This window comes from Perognathus longimembris, chromosome 9, assembly GCF_023159225.1.
Source record: "Perognathus longimembris pacificus isolate PPM17 chromosome 9, ASM2315922v1, whole genome shotgun sequence".
Lineage (NCBI taxonomy): Eukaryota > Metazoa > Chordata > Mammalia > Rodentia > Heteromyidae > Perognathus > Perognathus longimembris.
Window position 1 is genome coordinate 10410240 of NC_063169.1, and position 8783 is coordinate 10419022.

Sequence of the window (8783 nt, forward strand, 5' to 3'; positions counted from 1 at the left end):
ACCTAAGGTTTGTATATTTTATTGCCACAAAGAATTGAGAGCTGGTTTATTGTACAGTTGAGTTTGCCTCAGCACTTTTGAAGATTGAATAGTGTATGTAGCCAAAAAGCTAATTTGCTGGTTGGCACGATCAGTCAATCAATTAATCAATATAACCAAGAAGTATTTTGCTGATGTTAAAAAAAAAATGCTAGGGAAGGGAACTGGGTTTCATGTGTTTGGGAATTACTGAGTTAAATAAATATAACCTGATTTCCGGACTCAAATCTAGAGTCTTTAATATATTCATATGTCTTGTGACTCCTCACAACATTTTTGTGGGTTTTTTTAATTGGGTGATTGGGAAATGAGGTGCTATTCAGGAAGATAAAGAAGCCTGAGGAGGCAAAATAATTTGAGGGGAAGATTACTTATGTTTGGATTTTTATTATTATTATTATTTTTTAGCCAGTCCTGGGCTTTTGGGACCTGGGCACTGTCCCTGAACTTCTTTTGCTCAAGGCTAGCACACTACCACTAGAGTCACAGAGCCACTTCTGGCTTTTTCTGTGTATTTGGTACTGTGGAGTTGAGCCCAGGGGTTCATGCATGCTAGGCAAGCACTCTACCACTAAGCCACATTCTCAGCCATGTTGGATGATTGTAAATAATAATTTCTATGTTGGATATTCTGAGGTAGATGTGAGGCTGGCCATGAAAATGTGAGAAAGAGAAAGCTCCCAGCATAGCTCCATTTTATTTATTATTATTATTATTATTATTTTTGGCCAGTCCTGGGCCTTGGACTCAGGGCCTGAGCACTATCCCTGGCTTCTTCCCGCTCAAGGCTAGCACTCTGCCAGTTGAGCCACAGCGCCGCTTCTGGCCATTTTCTGTATATGTGGTGCTGGGGAATTGAACCCAGGGCCTCATGTATACGAGGCAAGCACTCTTGCCACTAGGCCATATCCCCAGCCCCCATAGCTCCATTTTAACTTCTGTTTGTTGAGCTTATGCATATGACTTTGTTCAAAGAGAATATCCTGCTAGGCACCCAGAATAACTATAATGTAACCAGTATTTTCAGATACTGTGATGCTCAAGTTAAATCAAGGGCGAGGGCCAGGGGCTGGGTGCTGAAGGCTCACACCTGTAATCTGAAGTTACTGAGGAGGCTGAGATCTGAGTATCACAGTTTGAAGTCAGCCTGGGTAGAAAAGGCTGTGAGACTCTTTTATCTAATTAACCATTAAAAAAACCAGACATGGAGCTGTGGGTCAAATGGCAGGGTGCTAGCCTTGAGGGAAAAAAAAGTCGAGAGAGCATCTGGTCCTGATCTCTAGCCCTAGTACTAGTACGTGTGAACACACGTGCACTCACACACACACACACACACACACACACACACACACACACACACACAGTGGTGTGGTATCTTTTCTAAAGATTTCCACCAGGGGGCGGCGGTGCATCAAACTCAAGTTGAGACACTAGAAAATTTAGAAAGAAGAAATAGATGTTTTGTGTGGAGTGTGTGTGCGCGCACGCATGCGTGAGTGCGATTTTGTTGAGAGTTATTATGGTCAACATTCAGTTATTTTACATTTTACTTAAAGTATGTGAGGAATGTATGCGTTTACATAGATGGGAAACACAATATGTACATTACATCCAGCATGTGAGAGATAATGTCATGATAAACTGGCTTCTTTGTTTTGTTTTGGTTTTCTTTTTTCTTTTTTTCCTGGGGCTTGGACTCAGGGCCTGAGCATTGTCCCTGGCTTCTTTTTGCTCAAGGCTAGCACTCTGCCACTTGAACCACAGCGCCACTTCTGGCTTTTTCTATATATGTGGTGCTGAGGAATTGAACCCAGGACTTCAAGTATACGAGGCGAGCACTTTAGCACTAGGCCATATTCCCAGCCCATAAACTGGCTTCTTAAAAAGAAGAAATTAAAATAAAATAAATGAAGGGTGCCACTTAGCATGGGTAGTATTTACTCCAATGCTGTATCATTCTCATGTTTTGGGTAGCTAATTCTCACAGGCTAAACTTAGCTTTATTGCTATATCACTTTGCATTTTCTATTCCTAAACCTCAACATTATAAGACTGAAAGACTGAGGAGATCTTCTTGGCTACCTGCCCTGATGTCGTTCTCACTAATGGCTAAATCTTTATTCCCTGGGTCTCTCAAAGGCTATTTATTTGGGTTGTTAGCTGCCAATCTAAATGTATCTGAAAATCATGTGGAATATTTGAAAAAATTCTGATGCCAGTCTTGTGTTAGGAAATCAGATTTTGGGAATAGGGGTAGGATGGAGCTGCGGCACCAGTATTGACTCAAAGCGATCTACTGGGCTCTGAACTGTGGCTGGGCACCACAGAGCACTTTCCTTCCCCTTCTCCGAGGGTTTCCTGCTGCTATAACCACACTTCTTACCTTCCTCCTCCCTGCTGTGTCCCCCAGTGAAGAGGTGATGTGCTCACAGGGGTGTCCTTAGGCCCTCAGGATAAGGAAACCTGTTTGAATTAATTGTGTTTCAAACTGGCTTTCTAGAAAAGCTGGAAATTACCTCGCTGGCTAGAGGTCAGTTGCTGAGAGACAAATGTCTGTCTGAAAGATGAGAGATAAAATACACAAATGGACAATAGCCAGACTAAATAGGTCAATAGAGCTCTAATCTACAGCTTCCTGCCCAGGAAACCAATCCCCTGATGGACAGTGACCAGCCCAGGAAGCCATCCTGCTGTGTGTCAGACCTGTAGGATATGAATGGCTATCTCTAGTGACAGCCCAGAAAGCTGAACAGTGACTTCACCAACCACTGACACAAAATGATCCAGAAATGAATCACCAATAGCTCGGCTAAGTTTCGTTCCCTCTTCTTCTGTTAGACTAGCTGACAAAAGCAAACTATGCACCCTTAACAGGAGATGTAGGATGTCTTACTTCCGTATAATCTACCCGTGGTTTTCCCATGCTAGGTTTTCCAACTAGGACATCTGTGAGTCTTTCTCCTTGTTTACTCTAAAGCTTTCTCATTTCTCTACCTGCCTTTGAATATCTGTCAAACACAAATGAACATACCACAACAATCATTAAACGAACAGTCTTCCACTTTTCCCACTAGCATTTTCCAGTGAGACAAAAACCAGTATAAAAATATAGAGAAAGAGATTTATTATAAGGGATGGGCTTTTATGGTGGAGGCTGAGAAGTTCCGTTGTCTGCTGTCTGCAAGATGGAGGAGGCCCAGGAGACCCTGCGTATGACAGTCTGGAGTGCTGACCATCTTAGGGAAGAGGATGGATGCTTCACCCTTCTTCACTTTTCCATTCCCTTCAGATTGCCTTCCAGATTGCTGGATGAGGCAGACTACTGAACGGAGTCTACTGATTCAGATATTAATCCCTTCTATAGACATCTTCACAGACCCACTCACAAATAATGACGTGTTATCCATGATCTGGGCAGCCTGTAGCTCAGTCAAGCAGACACGTCACAGTCACCATTGCAACTTACTTACTTCTAGAAAGAGCTCCCGCATATGTCAGTTGAGGTCGTTCTCAGGGATCTGTCCTGTTGCCTGAGAACCGACTATTTTTTCCCTTCCGCTTGTTTTCTCCTTCAGAACATCTTTTATTAGTGTTATTTTTTCCCCCTGAATACAACTGATTTCTGTCTGAAACCCCTGCTTTCAAGCCTTTGTGTGGCCTTCGTGGCTGCATGTGTACCTGCTGTGTTGTGACCCAGGGGAGAGAGGCTGCTTTGAGGCACTGCCAGGACCAGTGGGGTACCTCTGCAGACAAAGGGGATGCACACACTTTTGGGGTTTTACTCGCTGAGGAAGAAGTGAAAATGCAAAGGAAGGCCATAGCCCAGTTGGAAACAGTTGTATAGAAGATAAGCTATTTAAAAAAAATGACACCTACTCCTTTGATGGAATTGTGTGCATTCAAATCAATTGATGTTTGAGCCAATTTCCTCATCAATTAACAGCTTTGAGGGAGCTGGAAGGAAAGGATGGTGGGCCTATGTCTGCTGGAAATGGAGTTCTCGGAACCTGTCCTGGACTCTCCTAACTTGTCAAATATTTGAAATGAATGTGGTACTTACTGTGTTGGTTTTCTTTTTTTCTTGATTCCTTTTATATTTCTTCTCAAAGGTGTGAAAGATGGAGGCACATTTGAAACTTGTTACTTCAAGGTATCTACCATTCACTGGAGGAAAGCCAATTGACATATTTAAATGGTGCCTTTCTTCTTAAAAAAAAAAAAAAATCCCAGCAGTTTGCTCCCAGGCCTAGAGGCTTCATTATCCTAAGTGACTTTGCTGCCTATAAAGGACAGCACTAAGTAGCCAAAGGGAATGAGTTAACTGGATCTCTTAAAAATATAACCAATGTTTCTTCAATTATTAGCAGGACAATTGACTTCCATCTGTTCAGGGCACTGCTGACCTGGCCTGAAGCCATGTTCGTGTAACTCCGGGTCCCAGAGCCTGCTGCCCTTCAGTGATCCCAGTTACCCTTGAACTTGCTGTGCAGTGTCTCCCCACTCCCCACTCCCAGCCTTTCCCCAACTCTATGGACCAAGGTAATCTAGCAATGGAACTCAACCCCTGTGGAGGGTATTCCAAGGATCTGCTTGCGGTGTCCAGCCCTTTTCCTGGACACCTTCTTGGACTCGGAAGAAGCCCGGATGTAGGCAGCCTAGGCCTGTTGTGGGGACTCCAGGGTCATTGCTGACCCAGGCTTCTCATACCTTGTTGTCTCAAGGGCATGGCCCTTTTGCTGAAGGTTCGAAGTAGCAGCAGATGATCCAGCCATTAATCACATCATTGCATCCACTCCCCAAAGAAATGGATTCCAGTCGGTTCACAGAACAGTTTTGCTTCTATATCACTTCATAGAATTTGAACTCAGGGTTACATTGAGACTCAAGGAAGGAGGCAATGAAGTCTTTTGGCTTTGGTGATAATTAAAATCCCAGCCTTTAGTCAGTTGAAAGGATCAAACTATAAATTTCCATGAGCTGGTCAGATCAAGACTTTGTGCTGAAGCATTCTGCCACGGTGTCTTGACATTGGCAGGCTCTGGAGATATGTAGACTGCAGCTGCCCGTCCGGGTAGTGTAGGTTTATATGCAGGAAGCCAAGCAAGAGAAGAAGCAGAGACAGAAGCCAGCCACGGAGCCCTGGATGCCCAGGAGGAGCCCAGCAGGTCCTCAGGTTGCCCTAGTTCTGAGCTCCTACTGCATAGCCAGCTCTATGTTCTCTAGGAACTTAATGTTAAAATAAAATAATAATGATGATCATACAAAGGCCAGGTGGCCATGGCTCACACATGTTTTCCTAACTACTCAGGAGGCTGAGATCTGAGGATTACAGTTCAAAGCTAGCCCGGGAGGAAAAGTCCATCCAACTCTTTTTGTTTGTTTGTTTGTTTGGGGTTTTTATTTTTTGGTCAGTTGTGGGGCTTGAACTCAGGGTCTGGTTGCTGTCCCTGAGTTTTTCTCCTCAAGGCTCGTGCTCTACCATTATGAGCCACAGGGTCACTTCTGGTTTTCTTGTGGTTAAATTGGTGATAAGAGTCTCACAGAGTGGGGCTGGGAATGTGGCTTAGCGGTAGAGTGCTTGCCTAGCATGCATGAAGCCCTGGGTTCGATTCCACAGCACCACATACACAGAAAAACAAAACAAAAAACAAACAGAAGTGGCGCTGTGGCACAAGTGGTAGAGTGCTAACCTTGAGCAAAAGGAGCTCAGGAACAGAGCCTAGGCCTGAGTTCAAGCCCTAGGACAAGAAAAATAAAATAAAGAAGAAAAGAAAGAAAGGATCTTACAGACTTTCCTGCTTGTACTGACTTTGAACCACCATCCTCAGATCTCAGCTTCGTGAGTAGCTAGGATTACAGATGTGAGCCACTGGTGCCCAGCCATGAGACTCTTGATCTTGAATAAAATGACACCCCCTCAAAAATAAAAGGGGGGGACCAGAACTGGAGCTCAAGTGGTTGAGCACTAAGCCTTGAGCAAAAAAGCTAAGGAACAGTGCCTAGGCCCTGAGTTCAAGCCCCAGGACTGGCACACACAATAAAAGTATTGTTCAGTCATGCTCTCCAATATACATTATGTGTAAAATGGCCTATGTAACTTGTGGGCAGGGATGAGAGGGGGAAACTGGAGTAAAGTAAAAGAAGGGGTGACATTGTCCAAAAAGAAATGTACTCACTACCTGACTTATGAAATGGTAGCCACTTTGCACAACACATTAACAGTAACAACAAAATCATTTTTTAAGAAAAGAGTATTGCTTCAATGGGAGAAGGGAATGAGAGGTAGAGAATTTCAGACTGGCTCCAAAGCTGCTTTTCCTACAGTAATTTCAATTCTGAGATTAGTATGATGTTAAATCAAATCTGTCGGATTCCATTGTTTCTGGAGAAGCTCCTGGACTGAACCCCAAGAGATGAGACTATAAATCAAAATGGAGTCACTCAGACTGAAGTTCCACATTACCAAGTGGAAGCTAAGCTGTTTGATCTCCAAGAAAGTAGGAGTGAAACTGGGCTCTGGTGGCTCAGGTCTGTAATCCTGCCTATTCAGGAGGCTGACATCTGAGGAGTGCAGTTTGGTGCTAGCCCAGGCAGGAAAGCCTATGAAACGCTTATCTCCAATTAACAGTCCCAAAAGCCAGGAATGAAGCTATGACTTAAATGGTAGAGCAGCTCTTTGAGCACAAAAGCTTAGTAACAGCACCCAGGCCACACACACACACACACACACACACACACACACACACACACACAGCAGGAATAAAAGGCAGTACTTTCCTAACCAAACAAGTGAGTCTTAACTGGCATAGTAATGACATTTTTTCTGCTTTCATCTTACAAAGCTGATGTTAGCCAGTGATTTTTCTGTTCTGTCTGCCTGGCCTACCTTCTAAGGAAAGCAACTTCCAAACATCAAATCGCTTTTGACTTCTTTTGTTTCTGCTTTTTTTTTTCGGTCTCTCAAACCAAGCCCCTCTGTTCAGCCTGTGGAAACTGTGACTCTGTTTTCTGGAATGACTTCATTCCATGTTGCCTGATTCCCGAATTGAAAATAGAAAGCTAATTAAGATAATTAAACTAAATGGTCACAAATTTGTCCTTTGACTGTAGCTGAAGAAGATAATGGAATCTCTGTGCAGATCCAGCATTTGGTGACTTCTGGCTTGAAAATCTTACCCCTCCTTTTCCTATCACCTAAGAGCTATGCTTTATAGCGCCTTATCTTTGCTGTGATTTTATCACTCGTTGTTAGGTTGACCTAAGTCTCAGCTACTTACAGTCTGTGGGTTGCTGAGGTCATAGTATTTCCACTTCCTCCTCTAGATCTAGTTATGACTAATGGTGACCTTAGCATAGCGAGTTTGTTCTTTCACAGAATTCAGCTACTGTATGGCCAAAACTCAGGCTGTACGAGTGATGCCTATATTTAATTTCCTGTCTATGCAAAACTATTTTCATCATCGCTCCTTTTCTCCTTGAACCCATTTAGTGCACTCCCTCCTTTCAGTCAGAACCCTTGTCTGGGGGCTGGGAATGTGACTTAGTGGTAGAGCACTTGCCTAACATGCACAAAGCCTTGGGTTCGATTCCTCAGCACCACATAAACAGAAAAAGCTGGAAGTGGCGCTGTGGCTCAAGAGGTAGCATGCTAGCCTTGAGCAAAAAAAATAAAAAGAAGCCAGGGACAGTGCTCAGGCCCTGAGTCCAAGCCCCAGAACTGGTAAAAAGAAAAAACAAACAAACAACAACAACAAAAAAAAACACCTTGTCTAGGCTGGTGCCAGTAGCTTGTGCCTGTAATCCTAGCTAGTCAGGAGGCTGAATGAGATCTGAGGATCGTGGTTCTAAGCCAGTCTGGGCAGAAAAGTTTATGAGACTCTTATCTCCAATTAACCAAGTAGCTCAAAGTGGAATTGTGACTCCAGTGGTAGATTGCCAGCCTTAAGCACAAAAGCAAAGGCATAGTGCACAGGCCCTGAGTTCAAACCTCAGTACCAGCACAAAGAAAAACAAAAACAAAGACTGGGAATGTGGCTTAGTGGTAGAGTGCTTGCCTAGCATGCATGAAACCTTGGGTTCAATTCCTCAAAAACAGAAACACATACGAGACAAAGCCAGAAGTGGTGCTGCAGGCTCTAAGAGGTAGAGTGCTAGCCTTGAGCAAAAGAAGCTCAGGGACAGTGCCCAGGCTCTGAGTTCAAGTCCTAGGACTGGCAAAAAAAAATTTTTTTTTTTTAAAAACAGAACCAACCAACCAAACAACAACCCCTCCACAGTCTTGTCCAAGTCAGCTTATTATTAAAAAAAAAAAAAAAAAAAAGGCGGGGTGGGGGGTGCTGTGGATAGGGGTGTGGCTCAAGTGGTAGAGCACCTGTCAAGCAAGCCTAAGGCCCTGAGTTTAACCCTCAGTGCTAACATGGCATAGGGAGCCGCAAGTGGATGGCGGAGAGGCGGATTCAGCTCTCTGCACTCGCAGTTAGTGAGCTGCTTCAGTCAAGAGGCCAGTAGCGGTAATTAAGGCTGCCTCAGCCTTCTGAGTGCTAGGATTACAAGGTCATAATGTCACAGCCCTCAGAATGTCTTTAATTCTCATTTCCTTCAGTAGTAATAGCTAAGTGCCTTTTCTTAATGCTTAGTGCATTTCTTTTGCCTTTTAAAATTTAATTAATTTACTTTTTGTGCTGTTCCTGGGTCTTTAATTTGGGGCCTAAGCGCTGTGCCTGAGCTTTATGTTGCTACTACTT